Source organism: Podarcis filfolensis (assembly GCF_964270895.1).
Source record: "Podarcis filfolensis genome assembly, chromosome: 12".
In the NCBI taxonomy this organism is placed as follows: Eukaryota; Metazoa; Chordata; class Lepidosauria; order Squamata; family Lacertidae; genus Podarcis; species Podarcis filfolensis.
In genome coordinates this window covers 14,580,998-14,594,149 of record NC_139614.1, presented here as the reverse complement: position 1 = coordinate 14,594,149, position 13,152 = coordinate 14,580,998, and the positions used below count along the sequence as shown (strand labels likewise).

At 40.8% G+C, this 13,152-nt stretch overlaps 1 long non-coding RNA gene across 1 annotated transcript in view; it reads right to left on the bottom strand.

Moving 5' to 3' along the window:
* Positions 1 to 164: 164 nt before the first annotated feature.
* The window catches only part of LOC310745585, a 106,309-nt gene continuing 93,321 nt past the window's right edge, over positions 165 to 13,152 (bottom strand). The window contains exon 4 of the long non-coding RNA XR_014540185.1: positions 165 to 437. This is a non-coding gene — a long non-coding RNA (uncharacterized lncRNA). The remainder of the gene's footprint in view (positions 438 to 13,152) is intronic.

The following is a 13,152-nucleotide window of genomic DNA, read 5'->3' as shown; positions in this document are numbered from 1 at the left end:
TTTTGCCGCTTTTTAAAAATTCTGCCCAGAGGCCATTTTTGACAGGCGAATCCCAGCTATGTCCAGAAAATTCTGGAGGTATGTCAGCCCTGGTATTACATCATTCAGAACCTTTACAGATTAGGGAGCACGTTTAAGTAAAAACAAATCCTTTTACAGTAATATAAATTAACAACAACCAGTTGTTATTTCCTTGTTACAAAGCATACACAATGAAAATGGGTCCATCCAGCTTTCCTGTCCTGGAGAAAGGAGTTTTCTTGCTGAGAAAGTTGACTGTGGCAAGGGGCAACCCTGGTGTTGTGAAGTAGCCGTTCTCTTTGTGGCAACGGCCTGATTCACAACACCAGCTGCTGCACCGAGCCATAAGTTTTAGATCTCTCTTCTTTGTGCTCTAGGATTTAGGGCTCGTTGGTTATCTTCCTTCCTGCCCACACCTGCAAAGCAGAAATCAAAGATATGTCAGATGTTAACAAGAGCCAGTTAGCTTTCCCACTATCTCCTTTTAAGTATTATAAACTATAGAAAATTTCCCCAAATAAGACCACTCGCTTGATGCAGTGTTAATAATCTTCCCCTAAAACAAATTTAGTGAAGCCAAACTAATTACCGTATATGAGGCTGACTTTGCATTGTTTTTTTGGTGTCTGATTTTCTGGCCTATCATACCAAGTAGTTTGAAGGATATTCCAAAGATATCATGTGCGAAATGCTCAAATGCATGTAAGGAACACATAAAAAATATATTATATGCATAAGATTACCAGTGTTGCATCAGTAGAAACAATAGTTCCAGAATAAGTGTGTACCACTCTCTATTTTGACATTCACAATCACCTGCACAGATTGACATCCTCACTTCATATGAGTGCAGCGAAGTGTCGGGGAAGATCTACTCCTTTTACTAAATTTAACCACTCTGATTTTGGGTGTAACAAGCTGGTTAACAGGAATTTATCAACACTAATCGATGTTAAAGTCTTTTGGGTATTCTGAGGATCGCTGATGCTATAAGGCAAATATCTTTTTTGGGGGGGCGGGTCTGTTCAGTGCAGAAACACTGTAAAAACCCTGGGGTAAAGAGACTGAAGGTACATTCTTTCACCTTTGGTGGACGTGCCCAAAGATTAAGGCTTTCTGGGAAATGATTTATAATGAAATGAAAAAGGTATTTAAGTATACCTTCTTGAAGAAACCAGAGGCTTTTCTCTTGGGCATAGTCGGCCATTTGGTGCCAAAGAAGGACAGAACTTTTTTATGTATGCTACAACGGCAGCAAGAATACTCATAGCAAAGCACTGGAAGACGCAAGATCTACCCACTCTGGAAGAATGGCAGATGAAGTTGATTGACTGTATGGGACTGGCAGAAATGACCGGCAGAATCCGCGACCAGGGAGAAGAGTCGGCAGAAGAAGATTGGAAGAAATTTAAGGACTATTTACAGAAATATTGCAAAATTAATGAACTTTGAATGATGCTGGATTGAATTTATGTGGTCTCTAGCTGTTATGATAAAAAGAACTGGGATTAATATTGTTTAAGTTATAAAATTTAAAAAAAAGTTGATTGGAAAAAAAAGGTGTTAGTTAAAAGGAATGTTAAGAGATTAGGATTTGCTGGATTAACAATTTGAACTAGAAAACAAGAAGGGGAGGTGTGAGGAAGTCAAAGAAACATGTTATTGAAAAATTGAGACTGAAATTGATTTGTTTTTAATATTTTTCTTTTTCTTTTTCTTTTTGTGTTTGTATAAAATTGGAAAATTGAATAAATATTTATTAAAAAAACAAAACCCTGGGGTTTTCAGCATTCCAACTCACTAAAGAGTGTTAATCTAAAGTGGGAAAACCACCCCATTCCCTCTAGCACCCATATGGACAATTCAAGGCCTCAATACGCAGCACTAGTCAGCTGGGGAAGGTGGGAGGCATGATGGGACATTTAAAGAAGCTCATGCTGAGATGGGGGAGAGCGAATGTGAAGGAGCGTGATAAAGTGAGTGCGGGGAAGGCTGTGTTTCTTTTTATATGAGTGAGCTGGGGTGGGGTGGGGCTGGGTGAGCTGGAAGACCAGAGGCCTTGCAGAGTGTGCTAGTGCTGTAATGAGGACAACACTTGGGCTACTTCAACTTCCTCTCGGAAAGCTCACCAATGAAACATGCAAATTGAGCATGCCAAATTTGCATATTTATAATTGACAATTACACTGGCTAGGTTTTTGAGGCTGAGATACGGACAGCGCTAACAGAGCTGTCCACCTGTTGCCTAAATGCCGCTGAATGATAAAACCCAACTCTGCTAATGAACTAAGGAATGAATAGCAAACACCCCCATTGGCATGCACATTATTGCTCATATAAAAAAAGTAATCAGAAATTTGGCTGCATTGAGTTAGCTGACTGCAAGGGAGCTCTTTTTACACTGGTGGAGCAAAGCCGCATTTCCAAAGCTGAGGAGTATATAAACCACAGAAAATCAATTCCCCCTTTCTCTGACTCCACCCCACCTCCAATTTTATGTCCATAGTTTTTTTAAAAATGCAAATCTGTGGGTTTTGGTTGAAAGGACAAATGTATATATTTCTTATGTCTGGCCTGCTGACTTTATATACTGTAAAATGAAATGGCTGCAACTGGGGAAGCAAAAGGATAATGCAGTCCTGTACAGTGGTACCTCGGGTTACATACGCTTCAGGTTACATATGCTTCAGGTTACACACTCCGCTAACCCAGAAATAGTGCTTCAGGTTAAGAACTTTGCTTCAGGATAAGAACAGAAATCGGGCTCCGGCGGCGCAGCAGCAGCAGCAGGAGGCCCCATTAGCTAAAGTGGTGCTTCAGGTTAAGAACAGTTTCAGGTTAAGAACGGACCTCCGGAACGAATTAAGTACTTAACCTGAGGTACCACTGTATAAGTATGGTAGGAAGTAAGTCCCACTAGCTTACTCCCAGGTAAGTGGACAAAGGATTGTAGCCTGAATTTAACTGTATGTGTTTTGTCTGCAGTTTTATTTGCGATGCCTTTTTCTTGAGCGAAAAGCCATTTGTTAAGAAAATGCTTCCTAGAAAATCAAGCAACCCTGAAAAAAATAGTGCATTTTATTTTACTAGTATTTTGCTCTCACCCAGAAAAAGAAATGATTTGGAAAACAAATTTACATGTGCATTGGCTAGAATAGTCATTGAAGGGAAATGGCTGCTTCTGAGTTGCTTATGTGGTACCGGCTATTTTTTTTTTGTTAGCTTTTCTATGCTGCACAAGATTGACTGCACCAAAGAAGTTTGGCAGGATTAATCTGCAGAAGATAGAAAGACGACTGAATTAATAGGCTATTACCAAAGAAGGCGACTCTATTTGCATGAAATATTAATAGCACTAATAAACTTCTGGCAGATGAATTCCAGAGCATATGGATGGCATTTGTAGCCACGATCGCTCCAGAAAATGAAAAGCAGAGAATAGGTGATAGGGTATCGTTCACCACGACCAATTACAATTAAATTGTTAGATGGTTTGAGAGTTGCAAGCTTATGAATTGGCTGGGGCCTGTTTGGACATTTCTCCCACCTAAAGGGATTCTGTTTCAGAAGAGAGTGAGCGTGTGCAGGTCTTCCCATCCTCTTCATGGTGGAAAAAGGTAAACTTCTGAATGGGAGATCCTGTGGTTAAAATATCGCTCAAATTTACCTGCTCCTCCTTCCTTGTGAGGGAAGAATTAAGGGGGGGGGAGTATGCGGAGTGTGAAGACAAAAGACATGGATTTGCAAACTTCCAAATCAAGCAGATCCATTTTTCAAGGAATTGGTGCTGGCTTCAATTTCTTGTCCACTAAGCCGCCTTGTTGAGACTTCAAGCTAAATCATAGGTCGCCAAGCTTTTTGGAATATGGGCACATTTGCGAAAGTACAGTGGGCACAAATAATAAAACAGCTGCTATGGGGTGTGTGTGTGTCACAACTCAAAATGGCTGCCACAAACAAGAGTGGGAAAAAATTACAGGACTATAGGATGGTGTGGGCAGGCTCCCCCATCCCCACTCCACACTAAATGGAAAAAGGTTGCCTACATTATCCATGGCTGTGCTAACTCCATTCTGTTCTGAATGGAAGGGAGGCTGGGAGTCATCCAGTGAAATGTGGGCATGTTTTAAGGGGATGTTTTTGGTGTGGGAGAGATTAAGCCAGTGCAAACAGGAGCTGAGCAGGAAGAGCAAGCACCTTCTTGTGCACTGTTGATGTTTGAGGGGATATTTATTGAGCTGTATCAGAAGTGCCAAAGGGTACTGCCAGGCACTCTGGCACTTGCCATGTTGGTGACCATAGTTTAGAATGTGGATTGGAGAACCTGTGGTCTCCAGATATTGCTGGACTCCAACCAGGTCAGGGGTTGATTCAAGCTGTGATCCAGCAACAACTGGAAGGCCACAAGTTCATCAACATTGGTTGTGTGTGACACAAATGACCCAGGCAATTCTTGGCCTCTTCAACGCAGCCCCAAGGACTGAGGTTAACGCCAACATTAGTTGTGAAACAAGTAAAACTGAAAGTGCACAGATGGAGGGTTGCAGCGTGCGAGTTTACCTAGGCTCCTTCACATCATACTAAATGATTTTTAGCAAGACATCTAAATGCGGTTAGTGACACATTCCAGATTTGCTACTGTCATATGGGAAGTGTAAGGGACGCTAAAGCATGCACAGTGCTACCTCAGTTTTCAAACACAATCCACTCTGGAAGACCGTTCGACTGCCGAAACGTTCGGAGACCGAAGCAGTTACTTCCAAGTTTTCGGCGTTCGAAAACTGAAACGTTCAACTTCCGAGACATTCAAAAACCGAGGTACCACTGTACAAGCTTGGTACTGGTTACCTAGAGTGGTTTGAGACGAATGGGTGGTTTGGACACAATTGTCTGGATTTGATTCAATTACAATTCTCTCTTTCTTTCTTCCAAAGCAAACAAAGAGTCTAACTGAAACCAGAGGAAGGCAGCATAACAGGCAGCTAGGTATATGATAAATTTATCTTGAATTTGTATAGATAGATAATCATAATCAGGAGCTTCATTAACCAAATAAGACTCAATTCTGCACTGATAGTTCACTCTGGATTTCGAGAGGTAGAAAAAGGTGCCAAAGGCAAAATTCCTTGAAAATTAAAATTAATTTCTCCCTGCCTCGTCTAAAACATAAATATATTCACCACCCTAGGTAGTATGCTGTATCCAAGCAACCTAACTGTGGCCAGTCTTTGGAATAGATGAGGCTTTTCACCAAAAATTCATCATGACAGTCCGTACAGTGAGCGAAGAGTGATTTGCATCAGTCCCCGTTAGCCTTACATTTTGAGCAGCATTTTTTTTTAGCCTAAGTAAACAAGTAATTCCTCCCCAAGCCAAATGTCACAATTAACCTACCCTTTTATTCCCCACCCCCCAAAAAAACTTAGTGCCTCGTGAAATATGTACTACCCTTTGAGCAATGTCTGTCACATTTGTTTGGTCAAGTAACCCTCATCCTAGTCATTTTTGCTGCAGCTCCTTTTACTTTTCCTGCCTGATAATACGCGTGTATAAGAGGCATATCCAGAGTACCCCCACTTGACCCAAAATACAGCCTACTGTTGGTACAAATATATCCTTACTATTTTATAAGGAACAGCCATTTACCAAAACAGAGCAGAAAAGTTATCAGCCCTATTCGTATGCACACAAGTACTTTATTTCTTTGGTAACAGTGGCCTAATAATTCTGGCCCCTCTTGTCTGTGATATCTTTATCCTCCACAGGTTAATCCTGCCAAGTTTCTTAGCTACAGTGTATGTCACACAGTGTATAATATCCAACAATGCAATTTTGCTAATCCTGTTTTATGAGCTTTGTGGCCCTGTCTGGTCAATCCAATAGTCGTTAAAAATCTCATGGAAGGTTTTTGGCAAGATCTCTTTTTCCTACGTAGCTTGAATTAAGTGGTTTAAGAGCCAAACATTGTACTTGAACATCTGCCAATGTCCTTCAGACACAGAATGTCAAGATACTTAATTAAATAGGCCTCCAAACTCTTTCAGACACCCCACCTTACCCAGTCAGCTCAAACATACTAAGTAGAAGTGTGTGTGTGTGTGTGTGTGTGTGTGTGTGTGTGTATCTCAGTTCAATCTTTTTCAGTGCATTCTCCACACAACACAAACGGTCAAGTCCCGGCACATTCATGGCCCATTATCTTAGAAACAGATTAAAAACAAACATGTAAAGACGGTCTCATTAACAGTGCTTTTGTTGTCTTGTTTACCATTTAGTGGACTCATTACCATTAATTATTAGCGGAGCAAACGAGCAACACAGGAATGTTATTCTTTCCAGGCAAAATTTACATGTGTAAAGAAAGAAGCAAAAATACAGAATATCCGGGTTCTGTGCCATATCTCCATCCAGTTTCCTGAACAAACTGCACAAATCTTCAACCACCGCCACAACTAAAAGGACAGGGTGATTCATAATGAAGTATACAGTTTCCATTCAACTGTATACTTCATTATGAATCACCCTGTATAGATCTCCTGCATGGACGTGGGCAGGGGGGCAGCTGCCCCCCAAAATCAAGTAAATAAAAAAAAACCTTAACTATAAGTAAAAATAATCAGAATATTTGTAACTGAAATACTCACTGAGGTCACTTGGATGTGGCACATTCTAGCAGAGCAACTGGCAACCCAGCTGATCAACAGGCATGACTTCCACAAACTGACCAATTGTGTTGCAAATAGCTCAGTTCTGGAACAGGATAGGTGGGTCTCCTACTCCTACAATAAATCTTAGCTTCACCCATGATCTTCCTGGACTGTCAAGTTACCTGCAAAGGCCCTTCTCTGTGTGCCCCCACCAAAGGAGTGGGTGCAGCCATGAGGGAGCGGGCCCCATCTGCAGAATGCCCTCTTCAAGAAGGCAAGCTGGCCCCTACATTGTGACATTTTCACCGCCAGATTAAGACATTTTTATTTTCCCAGTCTATTCAGCTTTCAGGGACACGGGTGGCGCTGTGGTCTAAACCACTGAGCCTAGGGCTTGCCGATTGGAAGGTTGGCGGTTCAAATCCCTACGACGGGGTGAGCTCCCGTTGCTCTGTTCCAGCTCCTGCCAACCTATCACTTCAAAAGCACCTCAAAGTGCAAGTTGATAAATAGGTACCACTCTGGTGGGAAGGTAAATGGCGCTTCCATGCGCTGCTCTGGTTTCGGTGTCCCATTGTGCCAGAAGCGGCTTAGTCATGCTGGCCACATGACCCGGAAAAACTGTCTGCGGACACACGCTGGGTCCCTCGGCCTGTAAAGCGAGATGAGCGCCGCAACCCCAGAGTCGTTCGTGACTGGACTTAACTGTCAGGGGTCTTTTACCTTTACCTTTATTCAGCTTTCTGGTGCTTTTAGTGTTCTTCACACTACTGTTTCCTTTTTTTATTGCTGGCTTTATTCTGGTGCTCTTTTAACTGTTCTTAAGATTTTACGTCTATGCCTTTTTTATGGATTTAACTTCCCTTTGAGAATCATCCAGAGTACCTTTCGCAGTATAGAAAAGGTGCAAATGAACACATAAAAACATTGGTGTTCGGATGCTAGTTGCCACACCAACCATTTCTGAATGCGAAACACTAAACAGAGGAAGTGCCTCTTCCTTCTTCTCCAGTGTGACCTTATGTCATGGACTAATAAACTGCCTGTATATTTAAATTATACTTAAATAATAATAAATAAGTCAGGTTTTCCAGGCACAATAGTAGTGTTGTATACACACACACACACACACACACCAAGCTACATTTTCATAATGTTACCTTATCCTGGGTATAAACTAGTGCAGAAAAACTTGATTGATTGAATGGTTCATAAATTGCAGTTGAAACTGTGAACTGTAAATGGCATGTTACCTCCCCTATGGCAGGATGTTGGCACAGGATACTGCAGCTGATAGCACTCTCTCTCAATCCAGGCAATGAATTTCACATTATTTCATCTTGTTAAGAAATATACCTCCTTTAAATATCCTCATTTTTTTTTAACTCAGCCGATAATTTAAACTGGCAGAACCGAGGCATAGAAAGGTTTTAATTTGTTTAACAGCGGAAGTTCTATTCTCTTCTCCACTTTTATACGGTTGGATATTCTTTGTGGAGGTTTATATTAAGAGACTAAGAAATACTGATCTATTTTGGGCTTTGATGATGCCTATTTTCTTTCCTATCCCCCTTTTTAATAATAATAATAATAATAATAATAATAATAATAATAATAATAATATTTTGAGGAATTTTAGTTCTGAGAGCAAGTGGGCGACTTTTGTTCAGTAAAGTTTTTGATGCAGCCTATTGTCAATTATTATCCTGCTCAGTTCCTACGAGTCAGAATGTAGAGCCCTATTTCCATATCTCATCAATCTTCACATTCTCTCTGTGAGGATCAGCCATTTCTAAGCTCACCACCCACCCCTGCTTTGTTTGCTTAATGCAAATTGTACACCCTCTGATCACTGGTTCCTACTCAAGATGGCTAGATTACCTGCAGTATCAAAGGCAGTCATGCCTCTGAATGCCAGTTGCTGGGGACATGAGGGGGGGGGGGAGTGGTTTCTGCAGATTTTTCCATGCTCTGAGAAAAGACGGAAGAAGCAGAATTGCAATGATTGTATGACAGCAACCTGTGGATGCTCCATATACAAGTGAGTGAACAAAGGCAAGTGAACAAGTGAGGGAACAATTGCACATCAAATGCTGTGAAAACATCCCTTGTCCAACATATTCTTAATTGGGATGCAGAATTATTTTTAAAAAATCACCTCGGAATTTAGCATCCAACTGCAATGTGAATCATGCAACAACTTCAGCACTGGCTTGAAGGATCTGAAGGAAGACCAGCACTCTTGACTCCCACAGTCAGTTACTTCTAGGAAGCTCATAAACAGGACGGGTTAGACATAGTCTAGCCCATGGGTAGGCAAACTAAGGCCCAGGGGCCGGATCTGGCCCAACTGCCTTCTGAATCTGGCCCGTGGATGGCCCGGGAATCAGCATGTTTTTATATGAGTAGAATGTGTCTTTTTATTTAAAATGCATCTCTGGGTTATTTATGGGGCATAGGAATTTGTTCATTTCCCCCCCTTCAAAATATAGTCCGGCCCCCCACAAGGTCTGAGGGACAGTGGACCGGCCCCCTGCTGAAAAAGTTTGCTGACTCCTGGTAGCCTCTAAACTTAAGATCTTCTGTTCTCAGCCACAATGGCTAATGACTATTGGTAGACACAACTTCCTTGAAGTATGTTGGAATCTGGGTGTCCTTCATTCTATCCTCTGAGTCAAGATTTTCCAACGAATTACTGAAAATATATAGAGATTCTTGCTAAAGCAACTTACAGTGGAATAATAGTAACAGTTGTTGCTATTATTCAGGGTACAAATCATTCAAAATATCCATATTCTCTTTCCTAAGAGGAAACACAGGGGATGAGTGCCACCACCCGCAAGGATTGTGGCCCAAACAGGGCCACTGAGAAACAAGAGGGAAGTACCAGAATGCTTGTGATAATTCCGAGGGCCGCAGAAATGCAACAAATCTAACCGGGGTGGGAAGACTCCTCCCAAAATAGCCTAATCAGGACTGAGCATGTTCAGCTGTCCCAGAATGGAGAGTAAAAAGCAAAATGGGAAGGGAACAGTTGGCTAAAATATGAGTGCTCTGTTTAGAAGGAAGCAAGCTCTGCAAGAGTTTCAGGTCCCACTTGTCATTTCTGTACAGTGGTACCTCGGGTTACATACACTTCAGGTTACATACGCTTCAGGTTACAGACTCTGCTAACCCAGAAATATTACCTCAGGTTAAGAACTTTGCTTCAGGATAAGAACAGAAATTGTGCTCCGGCAGCACGGCAGCAGCAGGAGGCCCCATTAGCTAAAGTGGTGCTTCAGGTTAAGAACAGTTTCAGGTTAAGAACGGACCTCCAGAACAAATTAAGTACGTAACCAGAGGTACCACTGTACTATAAAATACCAGAGAGGATGGAGAAAGGTTAAAACGGGCATTTTCTCTGGCACTCTTTCACCACCTGAAAGAGCAATGCCATGAACTGACCAAGCCCATCCATTGAATCACTGGCATTACTGCCTGGTGTAAAAAGAGAAAATGAGTTCTGCCTTTGTCTGCTGCTTCTCAGCCACAGGCAGCTAGTTTCAGACAGCGGATCAATGCACCGTTCTTCGGGCGCCAAGGGAGTCTGATATAAGGAAACTTACGTAGAGGCTCCGCAAAGTGACAACTGCCTCAAGCTGTCAGATCAAGTCCTCCTCCTCCTTGTCGTCTAAATGGCCGTCATAAAATACGTTGCATTTGCCTGCCAGCCAGCCATATTGGTTTTGCATGCACTCTCTGCTAATTATAATGAGGAATAATTAAGCTATTTGCTAAATTAGCAGTTCTCGCCCTATAGCCTTGTGGCTGGGCAGAGGTCCACGGAGAGGGTTTGCCACGCTACCTTGGTGAGAATTTGTGCTGACAGAACAGTCCATTCGTCTTTGCGTCTTTAGACAGCTGTGCTTACCTAGCAGAATGTAAACATCTTTGAACTTTGCTTACTGGATAAAATGAAGCATTAGTTTCCTCCTGCATTTCCTCCTGCAAGATCAATCATATATGTAGGCTAGACACAGCATCCCTGTGTTTGTAATTAATCTCGTAAAGGCAGAACATCTCTGGATCGATTGCTTGCTATATTTGTCTGCAGCCTCAGAGAGGAAAAAGGGAATCGAGGGAAAGATATAAGCAGTGAGAATAATAATCACTTCTGATCTGGATATGAAACACGCATGTAGGCAATCTACACTTTAGACATACAAAACAGGAATATGCCATTGTGTCAGCTGATTCATTGCTGGAGTTGTCATTTAATAAAAAAAATTAAGCTTCTAGTTCTCATATGGGAAGTTGGGATTATTTCTAGGAATGCCAACGGAGATAAACTGATCACAGAAAGGTTAAAGGTTTTGTCTTGATATACTCTGCAAATGACATGCAATGGGGTTTTGAGCTGGAAAGTTCTTGATTTGTTTTTGCCTTGTGCTACTAAGTTTCAAACCAAATAATCTGAATTACTGTAAACATCCACGAATAGAAGAGCCTGTAGATAAAACATTTGCTTTTCAAATCTGTAAGGAATCAAACCCAGTTTTGTGCAAGGATTATTATGCTGTACAAATATTTGAAATTTGCCATTTGTGGGGGAAATGCCTGAAAATTAAGAGAAAGAAAAGGGAACCTTGTAGAAAATATGGCTTGTTTTGCTTTCTGTTAATGTTCTTTCCTTATGATACTTGGTGGCAGTAGAGAAAGTGGACAAGATGTCAATTATTAGGGTAAAGTTGAACAATTTTACAAACATGAAGGAAATACTTGGACAATCGTATTCAAGAATTACAGGATGTACAACTGTTCATGAGCTGCTTCAGGCTATGCATATATTTATGAATATACAATCCTTCTTTTGAAATGGCACTGTGCTGTTCGATTCACAAGAGAGTTACAATAAATGCTTAATGCTGAAATGAATTCAGTGATCCCCTCCTCCGTGAATTAAACGGCAGGAAGACTCAAAACTGTTTTAACACATCAGAATATAGAGAGATCAGACTCTCACAATGCAACTCTATAAATGTCTACTCAGAAGTAAGTCCAATAGAGCTCAATGGAGCTTACTCCCTGGGCACAGGATTGCAACTGCAGTCTCTCCCCCACAAATCAACTCTTGAGTGCACTTTTCACTGCAGAATTCACACAGAAAAAGACTGCACTGTAAGTCTATTTGATATCATAATGTGCCTGGTCGCAAATAACCTCCCCAAATTTCAGCCACTTATTATTTTTAGGTTTTCTTTCTGTATACCAAAAGCATATTGGGCAGCAAGCGTCCCCCCAAATTCCAACCAAATTATTTTATTTGGGAGGGTGGTTTTTTCTTTTATTTTTTCTATTTACCTCTTGCAATTTGTTGGGGCAAAGATTTTCCAACAAAAGTGATCCAAAGAAGCAGGTGTAAGTGCCCAATCATAATTTTCTTTCTGAAAACCCAAAATGCTTTTTTTTATAGATCCCTGCACACTTGGGGCACATTTTTTTTAAAACCCACCCCCCAATGAGGAAACTTTTACAAGCAAAAGCTGATCCAGGGAAGCGAATTAAGTTCCCTTCTTCTAACACGACTTTTGTTTTGGGACACAACTACTAACATAATACACTGGAATTTGATTTGGTATAGTAACTCCTCATCCCAAAATTTCCAGGGTTTTTATTTGGGGGGGGCGGGGTTTGGAAGTCAATTTTGAAAGCTTGGTGCTAACGTTTGGTGCTAAAGGGCTGATTCTCACAATGGGCTTTCTCTAGACTTTCTTCCATGCTGTCTTAGGAATGCTGAGTTTCCATTAGATTTTTGGATGTTACTGTAACTCCAGTACTGACCTGTGCAGTGTCTTCTGAAAAGCTCATCTGGCTATGTACTATGAAAGGCAACAATTCATGGCTTTCACACAATCAGCTGAACACACATTAGCCTGAATTAAAATCAACAGTGCTCATATATTAGAAAGTTATAGTCCGATATTTCCATCATATCAGATACTTCAACACAAATTATGTTTTCTTTTGATCATGATTGCTACTTTGGGAAAGTGAAGTATGCTATATTGAGGATGGTAATACTGTATTCAAACAGCTTTAAAATGTTAATATATAGTTTTTAGTTGCTGTTTTACTCGAGCCCAGTGCTTTTTTTTCCTTAAAAAAATGTTTAGGGGTACTTTCATTTTGACTCAAGAAAATCACCATTTTATAGTTCAAATTGAGAAAAATAAATACAGTAAATGGAGAAAAGTACAAAGATTCACAAAATGTTTAGGGATATGCGTACCCCTGCATCCCCCCAGAAAAAAGTACTGATCAAGCCTATATTCAATTTACTTCAGCATATAATACACTTAGGATTTTTATGAAAATGGATTTTTAACTGAATAATATTAGCCAATCACCCAACAGTACGAAACCATTATATGCTTGCGTAAGCTATAAAATGCAAATATTCAGAACATGAATTTTCACCATTATTCTTAAATGAAAGGCTAGA